The following is a 17,383-nucleotide window of genomic DNA, read 5'->3' as shown; positions in this document are numbered from 1 at the left end:
ATGAACACCACATATCCCAGCATGAGCCTCCTCCATTGCTTGCATAGCCTTATCTTCTCCAAGATATCGTAAAAACACTCCATCATATGATTTTCGGTAAAGCATCCCTTTGTAATAAATAAAACGTGACGCTTGACGACGTACATCGACCCTTTTCTTTGGATTTTCTGGTAACTTTCCATGATTAAGGTAATTAATGATGAGATGGCGTCAATCCTCCTTTTCAATCTCATGGACAAAAATATAATAGGCATTTTCTTCCCCACAATTATCTTCTTCATCGAACATCGGAGGTATGACCCAATTTTGACATATTGAAATTTGATTTCGATGAAAAAATAAAGTGATCATGAACGCCAATCTTGCCAAATAGTCAGTTTGTTGGTTGAAATTTCTAAGGATATGTTCTATAGTGACATTGTCTAAATATCCCATGAATTGTTATGCATACTTATAATATGGGATCAATTCAGGTTTCTTGACATCATAAATGCCAAGAAATTGATTTACCACTAATTTTGAATCGCCATAGATTCTAAGATGCAACTACTTCATGTCTACAATCGTTTCAAGATCGAGAATTAACGAATGATATTCGACCACATTGTTTGAACACCGACGTGTTAAGGTGAAAAAGTATGGCAATATATCTGTTTCAAGAGTATAAAAGATAACTCCCGCACCAACTCAATCACTGTGAGCAGCTCCATCGAAATACATCGATCACGGAGATTCGACCATAAACATTTCTTTATCGGGGAGTTCATCAATCAACTCCTACTCGGCAGGCACAGGATGATCGGCTAGAAAGTTTGTCAATACTTGCCTTTTGACAGCCTTCACAGGTATATAAATAATTTCGAATTGTTGAAATTGAAGGTACCATCTCGCAAGTCAATCAGACAGTACAGGTTTTGTCATGACATAGTTAATGGGATTGGATTTGGATATGAGTCGGACAGTGTGTGCTTGAAAATAATGTTTCAACTTCTAAATGGCAAATATAAATGTCAAACACAACTTTTCGATGGGTGTATAATTCAACTCATTAGATGTCATCATCTGACTCAAGTAATACAGTGCATTATCCTTACTTTTCATCATTTTCTTGAACAAGTAAGGCCTCAATCGACCGTTCTTGGGCGGAAATATAGATGATCAATGACTTTTCTGGAATTGGCGCAGCTAACATAGGAGAATTCATGAGATACGTTTTAATGCTTGTAAAAGTATTTCTATACGTTTCATCCCACTCGAAGGGTACCCCTTTTTTCATCAGTCGACTGAAGGGTTGGCATCATCCCGCCAAATTAAAAATAAACCTTCGGATGTAAGCCAACTTTCCTTGAAAACTCTTCAATTCATGGATATTTCGCGATTCAAGCATGTTCATAATAGCATCAATTTTAGATCAATCGACCTCTATTCCCCGTTGATGAACGATGAAACCAAGAAACTTGCTAGAAGTGACCCCAAATGCGCACTTGAAAAGATTCATTTTCAGTTGGCATCTCTGAATGTGTTGAAAAACTCTTCGAAGGTCTTAAATATGATATTCTCGCTTCTTTGATTTCACTACAAGATCGTCAACGTAGTATTCCCCATTTCTATGAAGCATATCATCAAAAATTCTTTGCATTACCCTTTGATATATCACTCCAGTATTTTTCAAACTAACGGCATCGTTGTATAGCAATAAATTTCCTTGGAAGCGCAAAAAGTAGTGAGCTCCTCGTCCTCGGCTGTCATGCGTATCTGATTGTAGTTAGACGATCCATCTAGAAAAAATAGTACTTCATGTCCTGTTGTAGCATCTACTGTTAATTCTGTAATGGGGAGTGAAAAATCATCTTTAGGGCAAGTCTCATTTAAATCTCGAAAATCAACACAAATTCGGATTTGCCCATTTTTCTTCCTCACAGGGACAATACTTGAAATTCATGTTGGATATTTCACTTCTCATATGAATTCAATCTTGATCAATCTATTTATCTCATTTTTTATCAGAAGAATCAATTCGGGTTGAAAGCGTCTTTGAATTTGCTTGACAGGTTTTATTTCTCGCTTGACAAACAAATTATGAACAGTGATCCTTGGATCCAAACCAGGTATTTCTGAGTAATTTCAGGCAAAGACATCTTTGAATTCGAGTAGCAAATCCACATATTCTTTCTTTTCTTCAGCGTTATACAAGAACTTATGTAAATTGGGCGAGGGTCGTCACTTGTGCCAAGGTTAATCTTTTTTAACATATCGACTGTATTTTTTACTCCTTGTTCAAATTCAAAGGGAGCGTCATCCGCATCTTCTTCTTCTTTTTCAGGATCACTAATTGTAATATGATGGCAAGAATCAATACTTTCTTGACCCTATTTTTCAAAGATGGTTTCGATCCTTACGTTAAACAAGTTTTCATAATGCATAAAAAAATTGGAAACTCGTTTTCTCAGACCATTCTTCTTTATTGGAGTAAAATTTTCTCCCTTGACAACTTGATATTCTTGTTTTCTGCTGCATAATCTCTCATATACGGATGGTTTCAAATTCTTCAATTGCGGGTTCAGTCTATAAAATACAGAAGTATACTTTGACTTATTTCGCAATCTATCGAAAATGGACATCTTTCGACTTGTGACCTCCATTTTTTCGTTCACATAGTTACAATTTGCCCTTTTGATCATTATACGAACAGGAGAAGGCGGTTGATAACCAAGACCCATTGATGAACTTTCAACATTATAGTCTCTTTCTTTCAACATTTTTTGCGTAGGCATCAATCTATGAGTCTTTTCGCCAGTCACTTCAGGAGGGGAGTTTGTCTAATACATTCTTCTCATTTGGGTTATAACCTGCCTTACCAAGAAGTCTATATGCGTTTGGATCAAAACTTTTTTGAATCCGATTAGTTGGTAGTGAATAATGTTCCACTGCAGATTCTTCTTTGGAACGGACAAACCCTTACAAGTTCGCTTTCTCACTTTTAACAGGCTCTATTTTGGTGAGCGGAATATTTAATGCATCATTCCTAATAAAAGAAGATTGACCTTTTTCTCTCTTTGATTTTAGAATATAACGCAAAATGGGTATTTTGGAATCTTAACTTTCTTCCCTTACTGATTCTTTTCTTTTTGCTTCTTTTTGCAGATAAAATTTGGCGTTGGCAAAGTGAGTTTCAGCCTCAGTGAAAGGTTTATCATCAGCAGTAACTTTTTTAACTATATTATCTCGTTAATATTTGAAACATTGATGAAAAGTATACGGTATAATTTCATTCTCATGAATCCAGAGTTTTCCCAAGAGCATGTTATTAGAGGTTTTGCATCAATAATATGAAATAACGCACTTGAAGATAATTCACCAATGAGTAATTCAAGTCTTATGAGGTCAATTGCTCTTTGCCCTCCTTGATTAAATCTTTGGATCATGAGACGGCTCTGAGAGAGCTCATTGCTTGAGATTTTCAGTTCTTTCATAGTGCGTACGGCATGATATTGACAGCAGATTCCCATCAATTAGTATCCAATTTATCTTTTATTTTTGAACATATGCACTAACAAACAAAGGTCAATTGTGAATTTTGAAATCAACTGTTAAATCGTCATCATAAAAAATGATAGTCGTTGCACAATCTACCGGTGATTTATCATCAATTTTGAGTTTTTTCTCAACTTCAGTGCTAATTTGTGCGACTTGAGAATTTTCAGCCTTGATGACGTGACAAGAAATAGAATTATCATCATCGTCACTTAAATACCCCTTGGGCATAAATTCTCTCAGTGTAACAGGTTGTTGAACCTCTTGAAGATCGGATGATTTGAAGAGATTGGTGTTACTGCCACTCCTTTTTGTTTCTTTGTTGCATTTCGTTGTTCCATTGTCACTTTAACTTTTGTCGAACGAATACTTTTTGAAACGGCATACTTCTTTATTTTTGGCTTGCAAGTTCCCTTTCGAGTGACTAAAGTCCATCCTTTATTGTCATCTTCAATAACATGTTCAATTGAGGATTTTTCAAGTTCTCTTTTTACAGACAGAGCACTAGTTGATATGAATAGAACTTCTATCGAACAACACACAGACCCAAACATTATTGTTGTTTGGTTTGCCAATACTTTATCCTCCTCGAGGAGGATTTTTCTTTGACGAGCTAATTCCATAATTTTGTCTTTAAAGACAAAGTATTTTGTGAGAGGGTGGCCAATCAGTCGATGATAACAGCAATAATTTGGATCATTGACTTGACCGGCTTCCTCTGGGCGCTTTATTTTGGGAAGTTTAAGAAGTTTCTTCTTGAAAAGATCATCTAACATCCCTTGTAAATCAGATTCAAGGAATGGGTATTTTTTTTTTCTTGTATCTCTTTTAGAGTGGGTCTTCTTATCGACTTGTTTTGGGAGGAGTCTAACTTTTCAGTGATCTTTCGATTCAGCTTGGTAGCAATCTTCATGGAAGTTGTATTTATTGCCATGGACTCTTTGTTACCGAGTCTTGGAGGAAGTTTGCCCCTTTTTTATTTTCTTGTCTTTCATTGCTTTGACGGGACGGTTGTACTCGCGAAACTTGAATAGGAAACCCATCAATTGCATTGGCTGTGATACTCAATTCTATATCATGAGCGCGAGTAGCTAATTCTTCAAATGTGTTTGGACGTATACCTTGTAGAATGTAACTTAACCTCCAATGCATCCCTCGAATACACATTTCTATGGCAGAGGGTTCAGACAGTCTATCTTTATAGTTAAAACTCAAACTTCTCCATCTATTGATGTAGTTGACTACATGTTCATTCTTCCATTGGTGAGTGTTAGTCAACTCCAACATACTAACGGTTCTTCTAGTGCTGTAAAAGTGATTCAAGAACTTTTATTCAAACTGTTCCCAACTGTCGATGGACCCCGGTATGATATCAATATACCAATCAAATGCGTTGCCCTTCAAGGACCGAACAAACTGTTTGACTAGCAGGTCACCATAAGTTCTAGCATTATTGCAGGTCTCGATGAAATGGGTCACATGTTGTTTTGGATTGCCTTTTTCATCGAATTGTTAAAATTTAGGTGATTGATATCCAGCAGGCATTGCTAGGTTGTCAATTCTAGCAGTGTAAGGTTTGGAGTAGGTGAAACTTGACTTTGAGACACCTTCTTTTTTGTCTTTAATCACGTCTTCAACGAGCTCCTTCAGTTGTTCTACGGGAATAGTACCTTCGGCGGTCATATATACTTTTTTCACCTTATCCTTGCCTTTAGAGGAGAGAATTTCACGCTCTTTGTAAGGCTTGGTGCAACCCAATGAGTACAAACAATTTCACAATGATGCACAAAGATATATCAAATTTAAGCACAATAAAGAAAACTTAATTAAAGAGAAAAGATAAGAAATGCAAACCAAATATCAATCCAATAGCTTTCTTCAATAGATGGCGATGCTAACCAAGATGTACAAGTGAAGGCTTACTCCTTCCTCACCCCAAACACACTTTGGTTGAGCCAAGGAATTTTACAACAATTCTAGTTAACCCTCAACAACCTACACTTGAAAGATCACTCACCCAATTAAGAACTATTTTATACAAATGAGGCAACCTTCACCAAGGTTTTACCACTCCAAGTGATAGGTTCACCTTCACCAAGGTTTTACTTCTTCTAGAGAGTAACCTTCACTTCAACAACCTCACAACCCAACTTTCCCAACCCCTTATACAACCAACAAAGAATCTTTCTACTCAAAAATCTCACTTGTAAGCTTGTATTTTGTGTTGGCAAAAGTCCTCTGTCTTCTTGTGCTTTGGGGTGTTTATAGAAGGTGAGAAATGGCTCCAAAAGGCTCTCCAACGGTCAAATATTAAATGCTGTCAAAACTAGCCGTTGGCCTGTCGGACGTCCGAACCCTGCGTCCAAACCACCTGTCGGACGTCCGAACCCTGCGTCCGAACGTAGTCAGAGAGTCATCAAATCTTTGCGAAATTTCTCGGACGTCCGATGCGATCGATGAGCGTCCGACAGAGTTTCCTTCTTGATGTTCTTCATCCTTTCGGACGTCCGATAGCGTCCGACATGAGTGCCCTGTTTTTGCTTCTTCTTTTATGCCACAAGAATCTGTTCTAACAAATTACTCACATAAAAATATTAGCCCAAATCTACATTTTGGTTTGTTAATCATCAAAACCAAGGATTGATTGACCAAGGTCAACAATCTCCCCCTTTTTGATGATGACAAACAAAATGAAGATTTCTTTTATCAAATAAGTTCAAATAAAGCTCCCCCTTAGAAAGTGCCAACATACAAAGAAATTTCAATAAATCCTACTCCCCCTTTTGGCATCAATCAAAAACAAACTCCCTTTTTATTTTTCAAATCAAGACCATATTGAATATCAAAATTTTCAATTGTACTTACAACCATATAGCACTTCTTGGATCAAATCTTCATGATGTACCTAAATATGAGAAATTTCATTTGGTACCCTTTCTTTATAGGGTCTTTGGGAGTTAATACAACATGATCTAGCAATCCACATGGATTTCATACCTTTTCTCATATTTTTCTTTACATAGCAAACATTTTGCATATGTCCAAATTTGCAACAAAAGTGACACATGATAGAAGTATTTTGCACATAGGTGGATTTAATGCAACTAATTTTCTTATTTCTTATCATAGCAAACTTATTTGTGCCTTGAAAAGATTTGCTTTTTTTTGTTTGAGAAAACTTTTGTTTTTCATTTTGGAGAAACTCGTTCAAGTCATTAATTCTTTTCTTTAACAAATTCTGTTCCTCCAACATTTTTTCATAAAACTTTGTTTTCTCTTCCAACTTCCTTTTCAAAACATTTTTTTGATTTTTTAAATCATCATTTTCCATTCTCAAACATTTGTTTTCTTGAAAAAGTTTGGAGTTTTCTTCCAACAAATTATTTATTTTTGTTTTCAAATCTTTATTTTTAGCATAAGATTTTCTCAAACTTTTATGCATTTTAATCATAAGAATTTTCACATCATCATCTTCATTATCTTCATCACAAGAAGAGTGATAAGAACTTACCTCATCTTCTCCAACGGCCATTAGTGCCATTTGGGCCAACTCTTCTTTTTCTCTTTTTGAATTGCATTCATCCCATGTAATTTTGCAATCTCCTCTTGAACATCTCTTGTTGAAGATCTTCTTAAAACTTTTGATGTGAGGAGTTATATCATTGTCCACTTCCATGATTTCATTACCCATGAAGGATGGGTTATCCCCCACTTGAGATGCTTTAAAAGCTATGCCTCTCTTATACATTCTTGCATTTTCTTCCTCTTGCACTTTGAATTTCAGCTTTAATTCATAAGAGTTTAGGGTATCCACAAGAGATTCAATGGACATAGAATTTAAATCTTTTGCCTCTTCTATAGCATTTATTTTGTTTTCCCATTCTTTTGGCAAGGCATTCAAAATCTTTCTATTTTTTTCACCCAAAGAATATTCTTTTCCAAACAATTTAAGATCTTCAATAATGTCACAAAATCTACTACACATCTTATCAACATTTTCAAGAGGATGCATTTTGAAAAATTCATATTGGGAAACAAGCAAAGATTTCTTTTGTTCTTTAATATTTTGGTTACATTCATGAAATACACACAATTTATCCCAAATATCTTTAGCTGATTTACAACCTTTAATCCTACTAGATTCATTTACATCTAATGCATTGTACAATATACACATGGCCTTGGCATTCAAAGAAAGGTATCTCTTGTCTTTTTCATTCAATTCTTGTCTAGTCTTTAATCTACTCAAATTGGTGGTAGAGTCAACTATTCTAGCTTCATAAGGACCATCTTCTACCACATACCATAATTCAATATAAACGGATTGTAAGAAAATCATCATTCTTTGTTTCCACATGCTAAAATGAGAACCATTAAACATAGGTGGTCTATCAATAGATTGTCCTTCTAAAAAGGAAACTTTTATGGTTGCCATGATCTTTGCTCTAAGCAGTTAAGATTGATCAAAAGAGACCAAGCTCTGATACCAATTGTAAAGCCTGGTGCAACCCAATGAGTACAAACAATTTCACAATGATGCACAAAGATATATCAAATTTAACTACAATAAAGAAAACTTAATTAAAGAGAAAAGATAAGAAATGCAAACCAAATATCAATCCAATAGCCTTCTTCAATAGATGGCGATGCTAACCAAGATGTACAAGTGAAGGCTTACTCCTTCCTCACCCCAAACACACTTTGGTTGAGTCAAGGAGTTTTACAACAATTCTAGTTAACTCTCAACAACCTACACTTGAAAGATCACTCACCCAATTAAGAACTATTTTATACAAATGAGGCAACTTTCACCAAGGTTTTACCACTCCAAGTGATAGGTTCACGTTCACCAAGGTTTTACTTCTCCTAGAGAGTAACCTTCACTTCAGCAACCTCACAACCCAACTTTCCCAACCCCTTATACAACCAACAAAGAATCTTTCTACTCAAAAATCTCACTTGTAAGCTTGTATTTTGTGTTGGCAAAAGTCCTCTGTCTTCTTGTGCTTTGGGGTGTTTATAGAAGGTGAGAAATGGCTCCAAAAGACTCTCCAACGGTCAAATATTAAATGCTGTCAAAACTAGCCGTTGGCCTGTCGGACGTCCGAACCACCTGTCGGACGTCCGAACCCTGCGTCCAAACCACCTGTCGGACGTCCGAACCCTGCGTCTGAACGTAGTCAGAGAGTCATCAAATCTTTGCGAAATTTCTCGGACGTCCGATGCGATCGATGAGCGTCCGACAGAATTTCCTTCTTGATGTTCTTCACCCTTTCGGACGTCCGATAGCGTCCGACATGAGTGCCCTGTTTTTGCTTCTTCTTTTATGCCACAAGAATTTGTTCTAACAAATTACTCACATAAAAACATTAGCCCAAATCTACATTTTGGTTTGTTAATCATCAAAACCAAGGATTGATCGATCAAGGTCAACACTCTTGGTGTTTATTAGGAATCACATGGTTTCCTTCAGAAACGTGATCTTTCTGAGTGAGCAGTTGAGCGATAAGAGCATCTTGATCCTTGATGTGTTTCATCATGATCTCCATCATTTTGGACATGTTCGAAACTTATTTTTCGAGACTTAAAGTGTTTGTCATCATAGCAGTCATTACAACACAAGAGACAGCGGGATCTTCAATAAAAAATTTTGATTGAAGAGTTTCATAGGAAGAGACTGATCCGGTGCTTGATGAATCATCATCATACTTAGAAAATTTGAATTCGAATCCAAGTTCGAGCATGGCGAGAGCCTTTTCAATCGAGACAAGAACGTCTTTGATCCCCACTGTAAAAGAAGAGCTCATTGGTGATGTCGAACCAAAGACGGGAATTGATGTCGATGGAGCTTCCATGCCACTTTGGGTGGAGACTCTCGTCATACTCCTTGTCGCAGGACCAATAGCGTTAGTATTGGTGGCAACAGGTGCAGCTTCTTGAATAGGTTTGGCATTAGCAGGTTTGGAACGAGCAGTCGTGTGCTTGTTGCTCTTTGGTGCCATTAGTGATATATGTAGTTAATTATTCGAGAAGAACAAATGGAAGGCAGAGATGGTCCCACCAAGCATGCCAAATATTTGTACTCGATTAAAATTTTAAATCTGCAAAACGATAAAAAAAAAAGAAATACACGACAAATATGTAATATATAAATTTGGAAAAATATGTGGGTACAATCTCTGAAATTTTCTCGAACTCATAGAGAGCTTCCTTCGATTCTTCTCCTCGAACGCCAATTCAAGGACTTCGCAGCTTGTTCTTGGATCAACCACCGATTCCCTCAAATTTTGATATGGAAGATTTGAAGAACTTGAAAATATTTGAAGGTTCAAGCCTTGATATATGGAGGACTTGAAGAGCTTGAAGACCCAGACTTTCGTAGATTGGAGCTTTACTACTTGAGTGTATGAGATGCCTCCTGATGTGTGTGTGTCCCTGACTTGGTAGAGAGACTCTATTTATAGCTGTGATATGAGGTAGAGGTTGAAAGCCTGCATACCACTTTACTTGTCTTACAAGACGTGCAGTCATATTAGAATTGTGCAGTCAAATATTATCTCTTCATTTTATATTTATTAATAAAGAGATAAGTAATTCCTCGATTGGCCAAACTCGTGGGGACACGTGACGTGGCATTGTTTGACTGGACAAGCTATTGCAGTATATAAGAAATATATATGGATTAAACAATTCTAAATATTATCTTTTTAATAAGAAATAAATATTTAGATATTCATCCGTAATTTGCCAAGTCATAAAGACATGCGACATGGTATAATTTAGTTGGTAAAGATATCCCGACCATTTCAATTGATTGAAATACCTCAACTTGACACATGACAAAATATAATTGACCATTAATAACTAATTTTTTCAAGTGTTCATTACATATGGTAATATCCGATTGGATAAAAACAATCCATAAAAATAATTTATAGACCAATGATAATGTTGAGAATTTAATTAAAATTCCATTGCCTACATTTGCATTATCAACACATTTTTCAATCATCTTTTTATCTCATATACATCATATCAAAAAAGTGCTACAGTACTTTTTCACAAAATTATTTCAAATAATTTACAATTCAAACACAGTGACAATCTTCAACTTTTGAAGGTTGTTACTAACATGCAAGTTCACTAAGCCTATTGTCAAATTAAATGTTCTGCTACAATTGTTGGAAATGCTGTGACAATGCTATATTTGTAATGATCAATTGTAGCTCTTCAAGACAAAACGCAGTGGCAACCTTTAATTTGCAAGTTCACTAAGTGACGACTATTTTGTCACTGAATACTAGGACCGATAGTGACAAGTCCAAGTTGTCACTGTAGATTTCAAATTTGTGATGACTTTAACTACATTTATAACAAAAAATATGTGAAACAATGACAAGAAAAGTTGTCATAGAATGATCACCATAAGTGACGACTTTATCCTCGTCATTGAATAACAAGATTTTGTGATGGCTTTCACCTATTTGTAACATAAAATCAGTGATAACCATGTGACAATGGAAAAAGTCAGCACAATACTCGTATAATAACGACTTGTTGGTTTTTAGTGACGACTTTTTATTGTTACAAAAGGCCAAATTTCTTGTAGTATTTGTTTTTGTAGTGTGTTCATATCAAAACCTATTTACTAACATGTCTAGTTGTGTTTTAACCCAATTTGACCCATTTAACTTTTTATATAGAAATTATAAATAAATCATCACAAAAGAGTAAAACATGAGTCTCTTTCAAGAAAATATGAGATGTTCTCTTAATCTTTTCTAGTTGTAACTCATCATTAAATATTACTTATATAAGTTTTGAATGTATTATCATTTTATTAACAATTAACAACAAAGTTAGTTTCACTTTTGTTTCACAAAATTGAAAAACTTTTAGAAAAAAGAATGGACAAAACTATGGAAGAGAAAAGTAGCAGAAGCAAGAATATATTTAAAAAATGAGACAAAAAGAACAGGAAATTTGTAGAAGAGTGTTGAAGTAAGGCTAGAAAAGAATATGCAGTCACAAAATAAGGAAGGATAGATAAGTATCAGCATTTAATCAAAAGGTAAGTATTTGGAGACTAAAGAATGAAGGCAGGAATAAAAAACTTGGACCATATAAGCAGTATAAACAATGTTTTTAATCAAAAGCAGTATATAAGCAAAGTTTTAAACTTGGACTGTTAAGTGAATTGGATGAACTTTCGATTTATAGTTCAAACCGTTTCAACTTAGTTCAAATGTTTTTCTATTTTTATTCTTTTTTTCTTTACATAAATTGGATGACTTTAAAATTTTTTTAAAATTAGTATGAAGAGGCTAAAAAATCTGATTTTCATCAATTCTGACTGATTCGACGGCCAGTTTTTGACTGGATTTGCTTGCTTCAATTGATTTTCTAAATTGACCAGTGAACTGAATCTGTGCTACAATTTGAATTGGCTGGTCCTCGATTTTCAAAACACTAACTATGAGAAGAAATCACAAAAAAAGGGGAAATGGGGAACAAATGTGGTTTTGGTTACTCCAATTAATTTTTATTCATAGTGATATAACCCCGAAGTAATATGCAATTAATGAGTGTGAGATGGTATTGTTGGTCACCATTGATCGAACCCTTTATTGAGAGAGCAACGGAGAAATGTTGTTCTTAACAAATTTAAAGTATAGTACTTTTCAATTTTGAAGAAAGGAAAAGTTTAATATCGATATTTAACCCCTAAACTTCTTTGGTTGATAGAGAAATTCGCTTTATGGAAGAGTTAGCCACACAAGGTAGTTTAAAGGATATTTGAAATCCATTCATTTCAAATTCTACTATTCACATCCAAACACACTTCCAAATAAATCTATAAGGTATAATTAACTTCAAAACTAGACAATCAATAAAATTCACAAAATAAATCCAATAACCAAACAATTACAACTAACATAGAAGGTGAATCAATTTCAACATCCCGGACAATTTAAGCACTTGCAAGAAAGGAAATCTCAAATATCTAAAGTTTAAAAGAATAACACATAGAGTCAAATTTGACTATGGAGACAAAAGGTTATGTCTTGTAGTCCTCCGTAGGTAACTCTAAAAGCACATAATATTCTCCTGTATCTTGTATAACAATGCAACCAATTGTATTGTGATCATTGAAGTAATGAGTGAAATTCTTGTAATCCCCAAATCATATGGATATGATATTGGTGGCGGCGTCGGTATTCTCGAGTGATACTGATCATACGAAGCTAATTTGCCATTAAAGAAATGCACGCATTATGACTTTTAAGTCTCACACCTTCAATTACTCGCAATGCTTTTGTGCAATTTTTCATGGCATTCTTTAGAGCAACTAGTTTTGAGTCTTACTACAATAATTTGAAATAGTGTGATCAATCAAGAAAGCTAATAACCACAATTTCAAACCATAAATTACAGAAAACATAAGGACTACTGACAGTTACCAAATCAAAAGCATGATTTTTCATTGCCAAACCTTGTTACGTGGAGGGAAAAAAAATAAAAAGAAGCTTGAAAACTATTTTAATATTTAAGCAACATTACAAAAAAGCAATTAAAGATAATCCAAACTCTAGTAATTCAAGAGAAATTTGAAGTTTCCACCATGCAAGACCCTAAAAATAGGTAGCAATTGTATTATTCCATGAGTAGCATTGCATTTTCATATAGTTTTATATAAGTTCATGAGAAGAGGCAAAAAAGTGTGCATGTGTGCACACATGTCTATTTGTTTGTAATGATGACTTCAATGTTTGTTAAGTCTCTCTACTTTATAAACCAAACTCATTATGCTATAGCAATATAATTTAATCAATTAACTATTTTACCTCTTGGAAGCAAGACTCTGGTTACTAGGCCAACTCTAGTGGTTCTAATCTCTTGTACTTACTGTATAATCACAGTAAACACATATTCTTTTAGATTATCATGAATTTGAAATTATGGTTGTCGGTAATAAAACACGTAGAATAATTTAGCATCATGTTGATAGATGTTTTAGAAACATTTTGGTTGAAAAAATGATGTGGTACGGAATCGTAAGACAACGCACAACAATTGGTAGAAATCAACCAAAGTTTGATTAATATTTGATAAAGGCATGAATACAAAAGTCCTAAAATGCCTATTTATAAGTTACAACAAGTTAAATTAAAATAGGAAATAAAAACTATTAAAACCCTAAAGGGAACGAAAGTCACGTCCAATTGCCATTGTGTGTGGATTCATTATTGTGTGGTTTGCGCATTCGAGGTATGGATCTGAGGCAGTAGCTCATTAACCTAGATCTGCATGAAGAACCTAATTATGTTGGGAGAGAATCTGATTGCGAATCTTTTCTGCGAGGTAATTTAATTAATTAACTATTTTTTGGACGCAAGTACACATACATTAACATAGCAATACGATTCTATGAATATTTTGCTCTTCTAGATAATCTTTTAGCATCACTAGGACAATAAAACTTTTTCACAAATTTTGTCATTAATCCCTTGTGATTTTTTAAAATTTTTAATTTTGATCCCCATCCCACCCTACACTCTCTCCATCCCAAACTATCAAGTACCGAATTTGAACCCCGAACTTGATAGTAAGGAAGACTCCAATAGCTTTTCCCTAACCATTGCACTAACTCTAGTGGTTCTAATTCCTTGCAGTTGTCATACAATCAAGGTACATATATTTTCTAGATTATTATGTACCTAAAACTGTAGTTGTCGGTAATTAAACACATAGAATAATTTAGCATCATGCTAATAGATGTTGTATAAAAATTTTGGTTGAAAAATTGTTATGGAATCATAAGAAAGCTCACAGCAGCTAGTAGAAACCAACCAAAGTTTGATTAATATTTGATAAAGGAATGAATACAAAAGCCCTATATGTGGCTATTTATAAGTTACAATAATTTAAATTAAAATCGGAAATAAAAACACACTCAAACTCAAAAAGGAACAAAAGTCACGTCTAGCCACTAATATATGCAGATTCATTATTGCGATTCATAGATTCAAGGCGCGGATCCAAGGCAGTAGTGCTTTCAATCGGATGCACAAGGCAATGTTGTGTTTTTTCTAATTTTTTCCATTATGCACACACTATTATTTATTGCTAGAAATAAATTAAAAAAATAAATGAACAATTAGAAATATTGCTTAAAACTAGTGCAATTATCTAAATTATTTAATCCTGATTAATTTTCAAGCTGCCTTGCCATTATAGCATGACAAATTCTAGGATAAGAGTTCTTCATTCTGTATTTGAAATAAGTTCTTGAACAAGTAATTACACATGACCAAGGAAGTATGCATGCGGTGCTTGCTACATCTGAGGAGGATAATGCAATTAACGAAGAGAGAGGTTGTTGACATATTCAATTGTCACGTCAGCTATGATGTGTCACCGAAGGTCGATCTTGTAATGCATATATGTACAGCAAAGAATTTCACCAACTCCCATCAGCATACCTTATTTCTCAAAGACACAGAAACCATCTCTTAAGCTTGCAGACTTTCTTCTTACAACTTAATCTTTTGAGATGGGCAAGAAAGGTTCGCCTGAACCTATAAACATTCATCAATGGAATCTAGCCAAACTTCATGTCTCTCAGAGGAAGAAGTGAAGATAGCAAATGTTAGTATATAAGGATGACATTTTGAATGTTCAAGCCTATATTCATTTTTTATATTCTTTCTACTCATCTTTGTCTCTCTACATAACGAGCAAAATTTTCTTTCCAACGAAAAGAAATTTATGGCATTGTATAGCATTTGATGAGCTCAAATCATGATTCTATCTTGTACTCCAATTTCTTTGTTGAAGCAGGAGATTGCATTGTTGCCAAAGTACTAACGTGAATTTGCAAAGGAGATTTAGCCAAAGAAGATAATGTAGTTCTTTATGAAAAAGGAACTAAAAGAAGTATGAAAATTGTTTTAATATTTAAACAACATTATAAAAAAGCAATTATCGATAATCCAATCTTTGGTAACTCAAGAAAGATTGGAAATTTCCACCATGGAAGATCACAAAGATGGGTGGCATAAGCAATATACCATAAGTAGCATAGCATTTTCATAAAATACAATATAAGTTGCCGAAAAGAGGCAAGAAGGTGTGTGTATGTCTATTTGTTTGTAATAAATAACTTCAATATCTTGCAAGTAACTCTCTACTTTATAAAGCAAACCCATTATGCCATTACACGATTATTTAATTAATTAACGGTTATACCTCCTGGAAGCAAGTACAATATACATTAACACGTCAATATGACTCTATGAATATTTTGCTCTTCAAAATATTCTTTTAGTATCACCAGGACAATAAAACTTTTTCACAATTTTGTCATTGATCCCTTGTGGTTTTCTTAATTTTTAATTTTTACCCTCCTACCTCTCCCTATACTCTCCCTATCCCAAACTACCTAAGTACAAGATTCGAACCCTAAACCTAATCATAGGAAAAACTCTAATAGTTTTTCCCTAACCACTGCAGTAACTCTAGTGGTTCTAATTCCTTCTACTTGTCATATAATCAAGATACAGATATTTGTTTAGATTATTATTATGTATTTGAAACTGTAGTTGTCGGTTATCAAATACATAGAATAATTTAGCATCATGCTAATAGACGTTGTATAAAAGTTTTGGTTGAAAAAATGATGTGTTATAGAACCCTGAGAAAGATCACAACAGCTGCTGCAAACCAACCAAAGTTTGATTAAAGAATGAATACAAAAAACCCTATATGTGCCTATTTATAAGTTGCAATAAGTTAAATTAAAATTGGAAATAAACACACTAAAACTCAAAAAGGAACAAAAGTAGCATCTGGCCACTAATGTATGCGGATTCATTATTGCAGTTCACAGATTCAAGGCGCGGAACAATGTTGTAGTGCTTTCACTTGGATGCACGGGAGGGGTCCAATCCTGATGGGAGAGGATCCAGCCACGAATCTATTCTGCAAGGCAATGTTGCATTTTATCTAATTTTTTTTCCATGCTGCACTCACTATAATTTATTGGCACAAATACATTAAACTTATAAATGAACAATTAGAAATATTGCTAAAACTAGTACTAATCCTAATTAATTTTCGAGCTGCCTTGCTATTATAGAATGACAACTTCTAGGATAGGAGTTCCTCATTCTTTATCTTAAAGAAGTTCTTGAACAACAAGGAAGTTTGCATGCGGTGCACACCACGACTAAGGAGGATAATGCAATTAAAGAAGAAAGAGGTTGTTGACATATTCATTCTGTCGCATCAGCTATGATGTGTTACCTAAGGTCGATCTTGTTGACATATTCAGTTTGTTTGTATAAATAATACACCAGCATGTTTATTTGTATAAATAATACCCCTGCGTGTATTATGTACATTGAATAAAATATTCTCATAGATACTTTCTCCAATTAAAATAAAGGGACTAGTCTTGCGATAGTAATAACTCCTAAGACTTGGATCTGTATGTTTGCAAGGGAATTGCACTTGTCATATAATTAAATGTTTTAGCCCTTTGTGGTTTTCTGCTTTCATATATAGACTCAAAACTTACACATAATTTACTTGTGAATTGGATAAAAGAGTCAAAGTGAATGAAATTATCCGCTGTAGTGGACCTAGTTGAAATGTCAAGATATTCATTTTATTTCTTTTCAAAGTCAAATTACAAGCAACTTATATCTATTTTATTCCTTTTCGAAATCAAATCACAAGCAACTTAATGAAACTGACATAACTTTGAGAGAATACCCACCCAAAATAGCATAATTTTGAAAAAAAAAAAATCCTCACTTTCTTCCTTTTTCTATATTTTGCCTTCTTC

Source organism: Coffea arabica, chromosome 6c, assembly GCF_036785885.1.
Source record: "Coffea arabica cultivar ET-39 chromosome 6c, Coffea Arabica ET-39 HiFi, whole genome shotgun sequence".
NCBI lineage: Eukaryota > Viridiplantae > Streptophyta > Magnoliopsida > Gentianales > Rubiaceae > Coffea > Coffea arabica.
Note: the sequence above shows the minus strand (reverse complement) of the source record.